The sequence below is a fragment of the Chaetodon auriga genome, chromosome 12 (genome assembly GCF_051107435.1).
Source record: "Chaetodon auriga isolate fChaAug3 chromosome 12, fChaAug3.hap1, whole genome shotgun sequence".
Classification (NCBI taxonomy): Eukaryota; Metazoa; Chordata; class Actinopteri; order Chaetodontiformes; family Chaetodontidae; genus Chaetodon; species Chaetodon auriga.
Window position 1 is genome coordinate 16,880,729 of NC_135085.1, and position 18,261 is coordinate 16,898,989.

Sequence of the window (18,261 nt, forward strand, 5' to 3'; positions counted from 1 at the left end):
AGAACCGGAAAATAGCCAAGAGCCCTTCAACCTCCTTGTAAACAGAACATTTGAATGGCTGGGTGGTTGCTGAGATGCACTCTGGTTGTCCAAGGAGGTAATTACACTTGAAGAAGCAGAGGGACAGGTTGAAACCTTTACTCAGTATTTAAATGACCTTTTGGCATTATGAAAATGACATTCTTGTAGCCGCTCGTGACATGTCCGCTGTCAGATCCAGCAGACTAACTCTGACATTCTCCACACAGTCAGGATACAAAGTGACTGATGAGAAAGAGCACTTAGATATCAGTAATCTCCACACGTGTGAATGCAGCCTTGGTTTCTTCTCACTGTAGAGTGAAAGAAAGTGTTTTCAGGCCACGGAGAAGCCATGATGCACTGAATTGCTGATTTCTTGCGGCAGTGCATTAACCAGCACACCTAGCTTAAAGCATCTGGAAAAACTCCACAGTGTATTGATTGAGTAGTGGCTTGCACTTCGCTTAGAGTGCACCTATTAATTACAGAAATGTGCTTTGACCACTTTCCCATTTGCTGTAGTTGGAGAAAGATTATTCAATTTTACCCACAGGTGACAGAGAATGGTACTCACAGGGCATCAGTGCTCCGTTAAGTGAGCATCGTGAAGAGCTTTTGAATGAATTTACTTACACTTAAACAAAGGGAAGTACTCAGTGCAAACTGTGCATGAAAGAAGCTAAAGTTTGAAGCTGCACATCATTTAAGTTGCTCTGTACATGAACTTCTGTACTTTTGACGTGTCTTTGCTAAACCTGACGTCTTAATGAATTTTCTTTTAGTCATTTGACATATTTGCTGAGGGAGGGGTCGTCGTGGTTTGAATTTCTTTCAAACGCTATCTTTAAAGTCAACTCAAAACATCGGTTTTTGGATTCAGCTGCCTTTGTGTTTTTGCCCAGCAGCCACTAAAAGCTCAGCTGAAGTATACTGCAGCTGTGTCAAGGCTTGTGCTTTCTGAACTTGAAGTTACAACCGTTGCCAAAGAGATTGGTGCATGTTTTCTGCACTGCGTGTTGCTTGTCTTGTTTATTCGGTTATTCTCAGATAGTAAACAGATTTTAGTGACATTTGGTGCAAAGTTACAGTAGGACATCAGCCAAGGAACAAGTGATTAGTTTTTGTTGCAGATCCAGGAAAAGATTTATTAACATTGTGAGATACAGCATGTTTGAACATTTTCATTATTTCCTCATTAAACCACAGGCCTTACTTGAATGAAAAATATGTTGCCTGTATCCCTTGATTGTTTCTGTGAAGTCAGAACATTGTGCAGCCTTGGCACTGCAGTGCTTTTTTCTTTTGCTTAATAAATGCATTTCAAGCCTGACAAACAACAATACAAATAGCAAGTGTGAAAGTATGTACAGTAATAATGTAGTATTTAGAAGATATGACCTACTCTGTCCTTCTTCTGGCTGACATGAATTAAGTGATGGACTGAGGGCTGTGACAGTGTTTAGGGCAGACACACAATGACAACCCTACTGGTAATGTTAGAGCTGTGAAAGCTGCTCCAATCAATATTTTTACATTAACAATGGATGAAACGACTACATGTAATGTAAAAGGGGGCATTTGTAGTGATTAACCCACAGAAAATGATCACCCTGCAGTTCCCCTGAGCTCTCTGGAGCATTTTAACATATTTCAGCCCACTGTTTAGCTTTTATGGCCAACAGCCTTACTGTTTTCACTGCTCTCATCAACCTGGCAGCTACCCAGCAACAAACAGCAGATAAAAATGTAAAAATTTTGAGGGAGCTTCAAAAAATCTGATTAGTACATAAAATGTGTGTTTCAAATTTAAAGTGAGCCCTTTCAACAAATAAGATTTAATTTTCGTAAAAGCCTTGAGTATTGACCCAAAAGATGGCAGTATAAGATAATGATCATGAGAGCATGGCATTATTTAATTGGCTTGCTCGAGTTTGATTTGGGGAATGATGCCATAATCTGATCTCCTACAAAACCAGTCTAACTGCAGTGACTTCATCAGATTAAGGTCCAAGTGAAGCTTACATCACTTGGTGCATTGAGCACATATAGGTTGTATTAACGTTAGCTAGCTAACATTTACTGCCAACTTGCTGACACTGTTAGCTAACGCACCAGACCAAAGACATTTCAGAGTTTTTAGTGTTAGTGTTAAAGTTAGTCACCATGCCTGCCAGGTATCGTGTGTTCCAGAAATGGAAATTACATTGATTGAATGGAAATAAAATGTTGCCTTAATGTTGGATTAGGATGTTGGATTTTTTTTTTCCCGAAATCTTTGCAACAGTTTTTGTACCTTGATCATGGTTTCCAGGGGCATGCTGTTATTTCTTGGGGCATTTTTGCCATTTGTCCCTACTAATTTCCAATGCAGTGTGTTCCCCTTATCAAGGTGTCAGTAGATCATCGTTGTGTTTACAGGTTCTTGCGCTGCCCCCAAGTGGCCACAATAATGTTGCGTTTGTTTACTATTCTTTGTTTTACTCACTCATGATGGGGCATGATTATCCATTTTCATCTGCAATGGTGGTTATTTAACAATGAAGACAGCGACTCCCATGATCCCACACTACTTCACAACTTCAACAAACTCTATCTTTTTTTGATTGATTGAGACCCCCCAAGCAGCAGAAACTACACACTGTGTGTTTCAAATTTTACATATATAATACAGCACTTTTGGGATGCAATGCAGTGCACAGCAGTAACTCTGACAGTTCACTATGAACTTTATTGAGACATAATGAAGTTTAAAACCACAATAACTGTTTTGCAGCAGAAAGAAGTTGTAAATACAACATTGACATATCATGACCTTTTAAATTGATGCAGCAAATTTGCTCACAAACAATTGGTTATTTACACATCAAGGAGTTACTATATGGAGTAACATCAGCATTCATTTGGAGTCCTGTTTGTGGTCACCTAATATTTGAAAGTCCAATATTCGCTCTCTTATACCAAAACAGTACAGGACAGCTGAACAATGAGCTGAAAACTCACTGTAAGCTCTGTAAAGTTGAGGGAAGCTTCATATTCGTCCCATAATTCCCTGTAGGTTCATCACTAAGAGCGACCTCTTTCACATTGTCCTTTGTTGCATTGTTAAGGATCAGATATAAGTCAGTAATCAGTAAAATACCAATGACACATATCTGGAAGCCTCAGACAGCAAGAGGAAGTGAGTAAAGCTGAGAGAAATATGCACAGAAGTGATTTAAGGAGGTGAAAGATAGAGAGGGATGAGAGGAGGAATATATGCGCAGAAGGTTAGATAAGGGGAGGCATGTAGGAAGGAAGAGGTGTGTGTGATAAAGACAGATTGGTGGCTGGGTCAAGGAAGCTGAGGAGGAGAAACAGGAGAGAATTGGGTAATCACGTATATTTTAAGTAGTCCTGGCAGGCAATTAGAGGTGTGATAAAGAGAGATTGGTGGGTAGGTAAGGAAAGGTAAGATAAACAGGGGAGAATGGGTTAATCAGTAAGTAGTCCTGGCTGGTGATTAGGTGTGGCTGAGGTCTTTGCTTTGCTCCCAACATCAGTTAACTTATTAACTTCATATTAAATGAATGCTGCTCTGAGCAAATCAATTTCAGCCAAGACAGATGCTTATCATGCTGGACTGAAACAACCTCAGGCCTGCGCTCTGCGAATATACACCTCCGTCCATGAGTTGAAATGTATGCAGGAGCACGCATTAATAATTGATGCTGTTACAAAACACATGATAGGGAGGCTGCAGCAAGATAGAAGATGATGTGTGCTGTAAACTTAAGGGATCAGCTATGGTTGTATTGACTAGAACTTCATGTGCTTTTTGATCCTTTTAATGGTTTTAAAGAGGTTATTTTGATTATTTTCCGTAGATTAATGCCCACTTTGACCCTCCAGGGTGAATTATGTCATTATATTATGTGTAATCGTAACAAGAAATCTGAAAGTTCAGGAGGGATGATGGCAGCCTAAAAATTATAAGTATGAGTCTCTTACTAAGAAGGGTGCCAGCTTTGAATTCAGCTGCAATAAGCTTAATGGGAGCATGAATGAGTAATACTGTGGCCTTTCACAACAACGTCTGTTAAAGTTTCATTAAGGAAGGCGCAAAACCTTTTCCCCAGTGTAGCTCCCAGTGGCTAACAATAGATTATTGTGGTTGTACATGGCAGCTCAAGCTTTGTGTGTGCTGCTGTAACTAAATGTGATGCTAATTGGGAATTGCTGACATTTTGTATCTACAAAATGTCAACTTTTCAGGAACTAAGAACAACCTTGTTTTTAGCTTTGTGACCACACATTTGTGATGTCTCCAATGGGTTTTGATTGGGTCGCACTGTTTTTCATTAAAAAGCTTTGGATTACTCTGATGTTAAAGAGTAGTTTTAAGTTCATGAAGTTGGAGTTGCAAAGTATTATGCAAACAGTGACGCATGTCCAGAAATCTTCCCCAAAACAATGAATGATACAAAAGAGAAAAAAATTTGAGAGTGTTAGAGGTCACTAAATTGAATATACTTCCGCTTTCATATTTGCTTCTCTGGTGTATCCCTGTCTGATCCATCCACCACTACCCGCTGTGGGATCAGGTCTTCCTTCCCAAGTGAAACTGGATCTCTTGAATTCAATGTGCCCTCTAAGATCTCAGTGAGGATTGGTTGATATAACAGTCCATCGCTACTTCCCAGCCCCAGATATCCAACCTCTTCCCCTCCCTCGGGTGCAAAGAGGAAAGTAAACCCTGTCTCATCCGGCCTCCTTTGTCCATTTAGTTGTGGTGAACCTCCCTGTTAGCACCAGTATTCAGCGGGCCACCACTGCAGCAAGACAACATCCAGCAGTCACAGAGCTTAACTTGGAAACTCTTTGGTGATAATGGGAGCCCCAGAGGAGGAAGCGCCACGTCCACCTTCGGACATCACAGTGTTTGGGGCCAACTGTACCCTCCATGGCCTCAGCCACATCTTCCTGCCTGGTGGAGTGACTATCCGACGGCTGCTCTGGGCCGCCGCATTCAGCTCTTCCCTTTCCATCTTCCTCTACCAAGTGGCAGACCGTGTGCTCGAGTACTACCGGTACCCTCATGTCACCATTCTGGATGAGATGGACAGTCCGGTCATGTACTTCCCAGCCATCACCCTCTGCAACTACAACAGCTATCGAAAGTCCCAGCTCCGAAGGAACGACATCTTCTGGATGGCAGGGCTCTTGGGTGTGGAGCAAGGGGACTTTGATGACTTCATGGCGGCTTTGGGGCAGCCAACGGACAACAGCAAGTTTTTCCCCAGCAAGACATTCAACATGCTGGAGTTTGTGCAGAGAACTAGCCACAACATAGATGAGATGCTGCTTGACTGCAAATATAGAGGCAAGGACTGTGGTCCAGAGAACTTTACTACAGTAAGTATGGCTCCTTCTGTGGGTCCGACCTCAGCTGAAATAAGTGTAAAGCGTCAGAATCAATACAGGAAAAGACCGATCTTTAGATGTGAGCTGTGAGAGAGTGAAGAAGTGGTGTCGTAATTATTTCAGATTTTCCCAGCAAAACAAATACAGCTTTATTAGTTATTTACACTAAATATTTATTAGTGTGTCTGTACCAAATGTCTGTTTTTGTTACATTCAAAGCATCTATTGAGATTTTGGAATCAAACTTCAATTTGTGATTCATCAGATTAAATAAGCCTTTTTTTTAATTGAATCAACTTTCTTTAATGAAAATAACTTCTCAGCTCTGTCGGCATAAATACATGTAGGCAGCAGATTAATCCAATAACGGCATGAATTAAAATGCTTCCAAACTGGCATTTTCTTCCACATCGTTGTTGGTGTGAAAGTGATGACGTTTTGAGGGAGCGCCGAGCGAACGCGCTCACTAATTAACTTAAGTAATTAAATTTTATAGTGTTGGAGCCGAAATAGATTTTTTGTTGCTGTGGTTGTATGAATGTAATTTATGGTGCTGTTAGATTGCCTCCAGACCACCCAGTTAATGCAGGTGCACGCCTTCCTTTTTGTGCAGCAGAGCAAACAGTTTTTGAATACAACACATTTTGACTTTTGGACTTTACAACCCACTGGAGCTATTACAAATTGGATCTCATGAGTCGGAACAGCATTATGAATGAGGCTTTGAACTGTTTGGTGCAGCTCTCTTTTTCAGAAAATCTAAAATGATGTATTCGATTATCGGAAAACTTAATTGAATTAAAACCAGATTTGAACATATGCAGAAGCCTTTGGCAACAATGGCAACAACTGTGAACTATTTAGTCGTCATTATAATCCAACAATTCGAATGCTTCATCCTGCCCATGGTGAAATGGAATACTGTATGAGTCAGTTTATGTTTATGAACGCCAGGAGACATGACAGCAGAGATGTGCTGCGGGAGAGTGGCTCTTTTTATAAAATGAGCATTGTCATGATGAGACACACACGTCCCTATCAGATGCAGTTGGGGAAAGAGATGTCATTTTCATTCAAATTATGTTGTCATTTCTTAATTGTTTTTTGTTTTTCAGTAATTGGCCCATAATCCTTCATTTTTAAATAATTAATGGCGTGTTTGGAAGATTAAGTAGCTCCGGGGGGAACAACAGGTATGAGGGTGTAAGACAGGAAAACTGAGGAGGAATACTAATAAAGCAATGCTTTATCTCTGTTTACAAGAGCTGGCGACAAAAAGATGGTCCCTGGTCTTTCATAGTGATGCTTTTTATGTTGTGTTTATGCTGTGTCTAATTACTCATTTCGTGACAACTATTTATAGTCATTTTTCTTGAAGGAGAAATGAGAGTTACTTCCTGAAACGTGTCCTCAGAAACATGTAAACTACGGAGGTGCCATATGGTTCAACAATTCTCCGCTGACATCATGCATCATGCATTATGAAGCAAACATATGCTGTTTTCAAGACCAGTAGAGGTTTTGATATGATTTTGTTTTTCTTTGTAAATACCTCATAAGAATGATCATCTTCATAGTCGCAGTGGCACCAAATGTGCTGGTATTTTGTCTCCTCTCACAAAATCAGAAACCACGTAATGTCACCAAGACATAACCGTGTCAGTGTTGCAGTTTTTCTTAACTCATGTGCTTTCATTTTTGTGAAATGCCATTTTTTCCCCTCAATTTCCAGGCCTCTACCAAAGAGATAAAATCATGTCAGCAGTATTTGAATGGAACTTAATCGTCCTGCTGCGGAGACAGGGGAAGGATTGTATTTCGATGAAATGGGCCATTGATTTGAGCGATGAAAGCCTAGCACCAAGATGGGCTTGTCATGCTGCACAATTTCTTTGAGAACCAGCAGCAGTGAAAGTGAGGCAAATGATTTATATTAATTACTTACTAGTTCTACAGTGGCAATACTATTATTTTGCGTGAGAGACATTGGTTTAAATTGAAAGATGAGGTTTGGCTTTTCAACCCACACCAAGCCTGATAAGAAGAGCTTCAGGCTTGACATGAAAATCAAGCACCAGGTCTGAGTCGCAGCTCCAAAAACAAAATGGCACATGTACGTTTATAAAGGCAGATTTTGATATGCTGTGGTTGGTCAGGTGACCTTGGCTGTTTCTCATCCCCACACACAAAGGGCAAATTTCAGCTAAATGTCAGAAACTGGAGACGCTCTTAGGGCCTAAGTATAGAGGGGACTAATTAAAAATTCATGGAGCTGCCTGAATTCCCCCTCCTCGGCCTGCTGATCTTACTGTGGGAGGCTCAGAGGCAGGTCCTCTCACAGAAGATGAGATGTGATGGAATTGAGATTACCTATTATATACTTCAGCAACATCACTGCAAGATGACTCACGCAAGGTCTAGACAACATCTGACAATTAGCTCTCTGCATGTGGAAAATATATGCATAAAATTATTCAAATGCCTCTGCGGATATATTTTGCTTTTGAGTATTATGCATTTTGATATGCGACTAAAACAGTAGACCATTAATATAAACAGACTGTTATTTTTTCCTATTTAAAACTCTTAGGGCACTATTATTTTTCCTCCTTTGAATTGAACATTTTACCTGTACGATGCTTCAATCTTTGTAGTCGTTTCAGTCGTCCTCTCGTATGCGTCTGAGTGCACCAGTGCTTGTTTGTGTGCTATGCCTGAGTGTGCCTTTTTTTTTTGTGTCAAAGTCAGACAAAGAAACAGTGGCTGAAGAAACTCTGTGACAGGAAAGACCAGATGTTTCAACTAATGAGCTGGATATGGGTGCAGTGGTATTGAGAAATCTTGGAGAGGAAATATCAGGGCCCCCAAGTGCAATTATTCCCTCTGCATAAAGTAATGAAATATTTTTTGGGGGGAGGATGCTGTAATTCACTGGAGGAGAACGAGTCTCTGATATTAAAAGGCTGGCAGATGGTGAATGCTGGAAATTTTCTACCCAGTGCTATAAATATATACAGATACGTAGCCTTGAATGTCCCTGTATCAATCTGCGAGTGAACTGTGCCTATAAGCTTTGTTCAGATCACACTCAAGGATTTCTGTGCTTGTGCATGTGTGTGAAACGCACATGTTTATGCATGTCAGACAGTTTATGTCACTCAGCATGATGTCAAAGAAACTATTCTTGGATTCCAACACAACCGATGGGCCATGTGCCTGAGTGAGCGCAGGATTTATTTCATTATCAGAATTAATCTCATGCCTCCATCTTGTTGCCTTACACGCCGTCTGTGAACTGGTGCGTGATTGATTGCCTCATTAATACTCTAAAGCGTAAGCACCACAACACAGCCCAACTCACTGCTCTGGATTAAACCTGGAAGATTGGCTCTGACTATATAAATCATCTGCCAGTGTGTATATGCAGGATGCATGCTGAAGTTGGAGTAATATTGTTTCGATCGATCACGAGCTCAGCTCTTCATCTGGCTTGTGCCAATGCGGACACTTGATTCTAATTTATCCTTTTACTGTTGATCTCCTGTGTTGTAATTGAACTTCCTGTTGAGGTATCAGCTGATGTTGAAACCAAAGCCAGAGCCTTTTTGATATTACATTATGGACTGTCTGTGGTGGTTGGGGATTTGTTCAGGGTCTGCCAAAACAGAACCAGGATGCGGTGTTTTACTTCATCCACTGCAGTATCGTCTGGAGGCCGAAGTTGGCTTTGGAGGTCAAAAAAAAAGAGAAAAGTGAGTAAAGGAAGCAGAAGTCAGGATTGAGTGTTAGACCTGCTCAAAAACAATGAGTCTGGCTGCAGACAGAGGCAGTGTGGGAGATAGGAAAGAAGACACGAGAGTGCTGGCTTATACAAGAGAGATGAAGAAAAGCAAGAAATAGAGTTGAAGGGGAGAGCTAAGACAGAGTGGAAACAAATAAAGGAGGAGGCAGAGGAAAAGGAGGCTGTGCTGTGCTTAGATTGAGGTGGGACTGGGACTCAGCTGAGGACTGACACCATCATTGTGATTCAGCCTGCTTTGGAGCCCAGCCAGCGCCGCGATGCACAACTGGAAGCATTAGGAGAGATGAAGGGAAGAGGTGTGTGAAGGAGCACAAAATTACAGTGCTGCCTGGAGCATGAAAGGGGAGGGGAGAGATAAAATACAGCTCCACAGTGCAAACAATGAAATAAACAAATCTGAGGCAGTGAGCGTAGATGACAGGCCAAATAGCAAATACCTAATGTGTTTGTTCCATTACTCAGTGTCAGTAAAGGCCAGTTTGGGAGTCACTGTTACTGTAAGTGCTGTATTGGCAGTCCGATCAATGGCTCTGAAGAGGAATAGTGAAAGAATTCATAACGGGGGCACTTTTTGCTGACTTGCACATTGCAGAACAGATACTACCAGAGGCAGACATTAGAGGTGCCAGCTGACAAAACCTCTTAAGTTAATTAGCTTGTTAGGTTGAGACACCGGACACAAGTATGGCTCCGTCCAAAACCAATAGTGCCATTATGTTATGTTGTAGATTACCGGCCTTCTGGCATCGTTTGCTATTCAAACAAAAGCATGTGTTCGCCGCTTTTATGTCCAGATTTTCACATTTTACTAGATAGTTATATGGCAAAAGGAATTACTCATGGTTTCATATCACATGTCCGTTTGATCTTAGATTGCCTGTCAAGCCCATATTTAGCTTTTGTTTCCACTAATGGCCTCTGAGATCTATATCCTGCCCTCTTAGCCAATAAAAGCAAAGCCTTGCACCTTCTAAAGTATTCTATCGCTATCTCCTTTCAAGTAAACTGAGATTCCCCTCGACGCCGCGAGTCAATGTACAGGGGAAGCCAGGTGTGACAGGTTGTTGGAAACAGCGAATCATTTTTTGGAAGTATGAGTGATGATGTAATCCGTTTCCAAGTGTTAAAAAGTCCTTTACATTTCAATTCTGTTATGCCGTTTCTTTGAACGTCGGGAAGAGAGACAGTCTGTGCAGCCTTGCAGATGTTTAGGGGTATGATTTGAATCATAATACATTCACCTGACAGCAGGAGAAATTCTTGATGGAATGCTGTTACTCGATGGCACTTTTAGGCCCTCTGGTGAGCGCTTGGTTTGCTTAATTTGTGGGCAAGCGGGCAGAATGGATTCAGGAGCAGATACCAAAAGCCTGCAGCTGAGCAAACAAGATGAGAACATGCTAAAAAAAAAAAAAAAAATGAACACAAGATTATCCTTGCAAATGAAAGTACCGGTGAGGAAATTTTAGGAATGAGTTTATCAAAGTGTGACTCCGGGGCTGCAGACTGAAAGCTTGAGTGACAGCGCTCTTATGTTTTGTTAGCCGGATTCTGCCTGGAATGGAACAAGGGAAGAAGACGGCGGGCGTAGCCAGCAACGTCTGTTTTTTATTGATACAGACCGCATCTGCCCTCCACCTGGTCTGCCAGGGTGGGATAGGGTGCTGTGCTTTACTGTGCTGTGTCAGAGATGTTTACAATTACTGTACATTTCAAATAATTCTGCATTTTCTTTTACTGAACTTGAAAAACATGCTGCAGCAATATAACACTTTTAGAAAAACAAACAGTGAAATAAAAGAGTTTTATGACCAGTAAAATATACAGGGAATGTACTCTCCTCCAAATCATCTTTTGGGGTTTTCTCTCCAAGTACATGCCAATGTTTTTACCTTTTGATGAATTTTATATGAGGTATTTCAAAGTACAAGCCCATCTTAGCTAAAAATCCATTCTTGCTTCCCTTGCATTACTTGTGCAGCATACAGAGTGGCTGTGTTGCTTGTCAAGGCAGTGGGGAGGTTAGTTTCATTTAGAGGCAGGCCACAAGATGTCTCCCTCTGCTAAAGAAGCTGCCTGTCCACCAGAGAGACGTCCCTGTTTGCAAATGCTCTGGCTCTAACCGTCTGTCTCCTCCAGATTTGCATTTGTTTGGTCATCTTAAATCACAGTGTTACTGTGGGACCTCCTCTGGCCTTAATTTCATGTATGGAGAGTCTCATGGAGGGCGAGTTGTGAACGTGTGACGTGCTGCATTTCAAGTAACCCCATTAGGAATCCTGAACACATGGTTGAAAAAGTGTAATATATGTGGAACATTTCCTTGATATTCAATAAAGCAGCTTTATTTATTCAAGCGTCAAATATTACAGAACTTCATGAATTTTTATGTAAAAATTTCAAGACCAGTATGCATGTCAGTGGCTGTCGGTTAGCCTGCTCATTTTGTCTGTCCATTAAAACTTAAATACATTGAATACATAATCGAATGTATTGCTGTCAATGGAGAACACAGTACAAAGCCAACAAAAAGAAGATTTCTATATGGAAATGATCAGTCATTGAATTGATTTGTTGAGTTAGTTGGGATTTAATTGAGAGACAGAATGTTTGGCCTTGGCGGGAAAAAACCCATACATACATAAATTCTTAAATGGTATTTAATGTAAAAAGTGACAAAACAATCCCAATCGCAGGACCATGATGACTCCATACAATCCAGTGGCAGGTACCAGTAACCCTCTGAGGTAGCCGACACATAGCTGCTCAAACTTCACACAGAAAGCAGTTGTAGCTATGGCAACGTAACTACATATTGTGCTACTAATTATACTCTTACATCCAAATGTGAATTGTCTGCAGTGGAGATGATGAGGCTTCAGCTCGGCACAACCATGTTTTGACATAACTCCAACAGTTTGGAAATATATCCAGACATATATAAGGGTTGCTTGCAGATTTGCATATTATACAAGAGTCGACTATCTGCCTTGGCAGAGGTCTGCGCGCTCTGAGTGCCCCTCTGGTTTTCATTATTGATTAATTATTCTCTCATCACTTGGCCTATGAAATGTCAGAAAATTGTGAAAATTGCCCATTACAGTTTCCCAGAGAGCAAGATACAGAACCAAATTGCTTGTTTTTGCTTTTCAACCATCCAAAAACTGTATCATATAAGAGTAAAGGTTTCTTCACACCTGCACTTCAGTTCATTTCATCCAGACCAATGGGAGTATACATGAAGTTATACAGACTGACAGGTAACTCACTGATTGATTGATTGTCATCCTGCGTCATCAGGGTGCATGTGGGGAAATCAAATGGCGGTGACTGACAGGAGGTTATGGAGCACCTTAATGCTTCTGATGTTTAGATTTATGTTCTTTGATGTCACACAGAGCTCACAGAGAAATAACTGGTAAGAGCATTAATAGTATTATTAGACTGCAATTCAAAGGCATGTTATGAATAATGACTAACAGACGTGTGATGTATAGAATGTACAGTTATATTACGGCTTATTGCTGTGGATCGCTGCTGTCATGCTTTGATGGACTTAACGAAGTAAATGAAGTGGGATACAAGCACAGCAGCTTCAACAGCTTTTCGCCTATTAATCATGGAAAATACACGTGTTGATGTGCATATGTGTAAGCATGGTTTGCAAGTTATTTGCATAAAAATACAGCTCTGATCCCTGACTGAGTGTTGTTAAGGGAGAAGGTGATGTAAGAAGGTGGTAAACACGCAGACATCATATTCAGAATCACTGCATTCTGGTTTTACTAACGTTTTCACTGCGTCCCCAAAGCAGGGTTGTGTTCCTGACTTATCGAGATCGATTATAAGATCACTTCCTGAACAGCTTTCATGATCAGCAGATGAATTTATTAGTAGTTTAGCTTTTGAAATAGCACCGGAATCGCACACGTTCCAGCACAGAGCGCTGGTGGTTGGTCCATTGGCTGTCGCTCCACAGTTCGACCGGAGAGACCACCTGCTCTCGGCCGTCTCGGCTCGCTTGTTCTGTCCTGCTTCCGAGTGCGAGTGCTGCGTTCACGCATGGCCAAACAAACAGATTTTTCGAGGGAAACGCTCCCAGTTTCCAAGCAGCTGCTGCAAATGAGCCAGGTGTGAAGACACCGTAAGAAACGCACCAAATATTCACCACTGAGAAGCATCAGCCAGAATTACTTAAACAGTTATCAGAATTGTTAATGATTTCTGTCAACTATGGACTAATTAGTTCACTCTACAGGAACTGGACATTAATGTCGAGTGTTGCCTTTATTCTTTTTATCTCCGTCCCTGTCTCTGTCTGTGCCGTGTACGTTTCTGATGTGCATCTAATTGCTGCCAGTATTTCATTTGGTGCTGAACATTCTCACTGGCCCTTGAAGGAGCTCTTCTTTTACTCAGTCAAAACTCTGCTCCTCCTCTAATGAGACCTCTGGGGTTCAGCTTGGCTTTGACATGAAAGGGGATGGTTAGTGTCTTTCCCTGACTGTCTCAGGGATATCTGAGCTCCTCTTAAAGTTGGGCAATAAATGTGCAAATACATCTTTCAAATAGTCCTATTTTTCTTTTCCATCAAATGGCAATCAGCTTCTCATTTCAATTTGGTAAATGTTTATTACACCCTGATCCTCTAATTACATGCTTGAATACTGAGACAAAGATGAAATGTGTTTGCCTCCTCAGGAAGATAACAATGGAAATGTATGAGCAGCAGAAATGCGTTTTCAATAAGGAGGATAGCAATTTTACAGAAGAAAAATCATTAACTTTTGCCTGGAGCGCTTTATATTCTGGAGTGATTGCGGCACGGTCTTGGAGGGAATATTTTAATTAAATTAATGATTTTATGAAGCGATTTCACAAATAAAGACAGTTTAAAAAAAGTTAGCGGCAGCCATATTAAAACAAAAGTTCTAAAACACTACAGTGCAGAAATGTGATTGCAGCGTTACATCAGATTTGAAAGCTTTGTTTGATACAGCTGATTGAAAATGGTGAAACCTGTGTAACCTTTATACAGTCAGGTTGTATTTCCAGTAACACAAAGATTCCTGTACATACAAAGAAAGATAGTTCACTGCCTTGTTCTTTTCTCTGTTCACAGCTAATCATTGATTCTGCTGGTAACACTTAATTCAAGTAGCTCAGTAGTTATACTTAAAGCTGCACTAATCGATGTTTTTATATTAACAGTGGAAAAAATGACTGAACCCAGAGCACCCAGCACTGACGATGGCTGATAGTCGCTGATGACTGAACCCTCTGCCATCGTAATTTAAAAGCAGCACCGGGGGGAGTCCACACACACACACACACACACGCACACACACACTTCTAACCTGCCACACTCCAAAGTGCAGTAAATGTTTTGCCAGTAAAAAGTCAGTCAGAGTCATTTTATCATGAATATGTATTTTAAAGAGCGTCAGCCATAGAGTGCAAAATGAAGGATGGGTTTATTCTAATTTTCTAATAACATCTTGCGCCTGATTTACTAAAGGAAATTATTATTTAATCAGGATATTTGCCATTCAGGGAAAGCACGTTTCAATTTAGGTGCGAACATACAGTAAAAATGACCTTGAAATCTACCTGGTTTACATTAGTAAATGAGGGTTTAGTTCATATCACAGAACTGAGCATTAAAACTTAGCTACAGAGCAAACTCTCCTGTTCTCTCCCAGGACACTACATTTTTTAATTTTATTTTGAATTCACTGGTATTCTCTGCAATTATGTCATAATGACAAGTATGTACATTTTTTTTATAATCAGATGAACTGCTTAATGAGGCAGCTTAAGCATCGGCTGTAGGGTAGAAAAGCAAGGACAGATGAGGTGAGCAGGTCAGGATGGGCTGTGAATGGGCTCAAATGTGCAAGAAGTAGAATTAGTCATTAATATCCAACATATATACTGTACGTATAAAAAGTATCAAATAAAGTATATAATAGGAGTAGCCCGTGAGACGAGCCATCACTCATCCCCCCACTAACAATATCATCATCCATCATGATGTGTTACTGTGGACGTTGTCATATGTCAATTTGGTAGACGTCGCCCAACTCCACCCGACAGCTTCCCTCATCTCTCGAGTGTTTCGCCGTGTCTCAGTTTGTGGTTGTGATTTTCAGGCCCCCAGTTTAGCTGTTTTGCTCCCCTCTCTCAGCATTCATCAGTGCCCTTTCCAGCAGCTGTTTGCAGTGAAAATAGCTGTTAACACGCTGTACACCTCGCTGTACGCACAATGTTAGTGACAGCGAGCAGTTCACAGCTAAAGAGCCAGGTACCTCGCTCAGGAGCTGATAAAGACCAAGAGCCGAGCTAAAAGAAGGATAACTATCAGGTGGACACACATGAGTGCTAATGAATGATGTCGCTCCATGTCTGCTGGATGTGTAAATAGGCAGCTGGCTCTACGTTGACTTTAGAAACTAACATTTGAGTGTTGCGTGTGAAGCTTGTTGCACTGCCCCAAGATACCAGAAAAATCAATTTATTTATGTCTACATTCATGATATCTCCACATTTAGGGTACAAAGCAGTTCACAGCTGGTCACTGTGTTCTCTATTTTGGCCCACCAAGGAATCTGTGTCTGCTCGATATGGAAATAAGCAACTGTTTGCCAACAAGTTCACCACCGTCAGTCTGGAAGGGGATAACATGTTAATGTTGTTTTTACAGCTTGTTTGTGCTGCTCCTGATGGAGTAATCGATTAATCAGCTTCAGCTTCAGTGCAAACCTTTACGTAATTTCAGCGAAATCAGGATCTTAGATGCAAAGGCAGAGAGAAGACATAACACAGACACATAGGAGGTCACACAAAAAAAGCACACACGCAAACAAGAATGTAACATTAAAGCAATCAAACGTTGCATATAGGGTGCCTCGGAAACACGCTTGTGCTTAAACGCACCGCGCAGTAAAAGGCTGGAAGACGGAAAGCAAATGAAAATAAGACTAATGATGACTGTCATACACTGCCTGTGTAACCTCTGCAGCTGGGGGTAATGAAATTGAGCTTCGGATCAAACTGCTGACGAGGGACGATTCAGAGACCGGGAGAGCCTCACGCCCAACGCCTACACTGAGCTTGTGTAGGACAAATGAGCTCAAGCATTTAAGCCACCAGTCAATTGTGCCTCATATCTATCGACATGTTTCCAAAGAAACCAAGAATGAGGTGAATCAATACAGCTGGTCAATCAGTGGAGAAGCCAGGCAGTCAGCTATGACTCTGATAAGGTGCTATTGTTGGACTTATTTACTCGCCTGCCACTCACGCAGCATTAGTGTTTTCTCCTCTTTGTCTTTGCTTCGCTATTGGGTCTGAAACTGAGGTAGTTATCCCTGTTGACGCCAAAATAGAGGCTATTGTTCACTTTGATTGGATCTTGCTCTCACAAAAAGATAATGCTTAATTCTACAATTAAAAAATGCCTATCCCGCTCTTTCTGAGAATGAAAAGGTTCGAGCGCGAGGCAAAAAAAGAGCAATGCCAGGCATCTGTCTTGCCTGGAAGCCAGGAAAAAATAGGCGTGGTGCGGACATGACATACAGGAGCTGCTGGGGGGAGCTGGATCCAGGCAATTAATTTAGTTGTTTTGCTGCCGGAAAGCCCTGAAAGCACACAGAGGGAAAATAACTATTACCAGAGTATTGAAGCTGTTACTTTGGCCTCTCTTTATTTTTCAGCATTCAGACATTCATTAATATTATCAGACTGTTATTACCACAACTTCTGAACACAGAGAAAACTGTTCGGCGCGCTCCCCTCTCTCTCTCTCTCTCTCTCTTTGTTATGAATGAACAATTCAGTTATAATTAAATTGACTAGGGATGAATTTAGTGTTTTGAAATTATCTTTTTTATTGAATTAAGTTTCACATCTTAGTTAAATAACAGTCAGAGACAGAGAGACGCCCGCTGCATAATTACCCCCAAGACTACAGTTTGACCTTTTGGTATTGCTGTTGAATGAAGGAAAATCTGTGTCACATTTCTTAAGTATTGACGCTCCCTGCAGAATGACAGGGCGGTGCTCACAAAGTTAACATGTGATTAGCAAACCATGCTCGCAGTTTGTAATAATGACATCCAATTACATTTCACACAGTAATCAAAAGCCTCTTTTCTTCTACTTACGCTTTCATTTGTTTTTACTTATCGCTCATCAGTGGTTTTGATTAAAGGAAAGCATACTATGAAAAAAAAAAAGGCATTTACACTACTACAGGTAATTTAATTAGAGCGTATGTAAGAAAGAAAGGCACTAGAGATAAGGCTTGATGGCTGTTTGGAGGCGGAAAAAGGAAAGAAGTTGTGGTTTAAACTATATGCTTTAAGATGAAATAGGGGACATTAAAACATTATAATGGACTCAGAATTGGCAGAGCAGTTCTGGCATCTCTTGACATTTCTGCATCAGTGAGACAGGGACCCCGCGATACCCATCAGTCATTCCCTTCTCTGTTATATTTAAACTACGGCGAATACAATAATTTAGTCCAATTCATTCCATCTAAACTTGCAAACGATCCCCTCTCCTCCAAGCACATGCAGTAATTCAACATTTAGAGCTGTTTTTCACTTTTCAGAATCATTTTTTACAACCATACATCAGGACAGCTGTGATCAGGTTACCCAGCCAATACTCACATTACAGACTGAAAAGATTCCAGCTAACATAATGAAAAAAATAGCCTCAGTGTGAAGCTGAGCCTTCTGCCAAGCAGAATCCTCTGATAGTCTCGCATAAACGCAGCAAAGCACCTTTAATATCAGCCAGAGCCACATCTGCATGCAGCAGGATGTCAGCCCTCATTACACTGCATTTGTGAAATTATATGTGATACTGGCAGAAAAGGAGAACCAGAAAATGGGCTCTAACGGAGATTTCTAACACATTTTAAAGGGGATTTTGCAGTGTTTTTCTCCAACTAGCTGTCTCTCTTCAGTTATCAATTATATAGATACATTGATCCACGAGCAAGCAGACTTCCTCGTTTCCTCTGTTGC

The 18,261-nt window shown here is 41.0% G+C and overlaps 1 protein-coding gene across 5 annotated transcripts in view; it reads left to right on the forward strand.

Moving 5' to 3' along the window:
- asic1c (acid-sensing (proton-gated) ion channel 1c) overlaps positions 1-18,261 on the forward strand; it is an 86,193-nt gene that overhangs the window by 51,549 nt on the left and 16,383 nt on the right. The window lies entirely within an intron of this gene.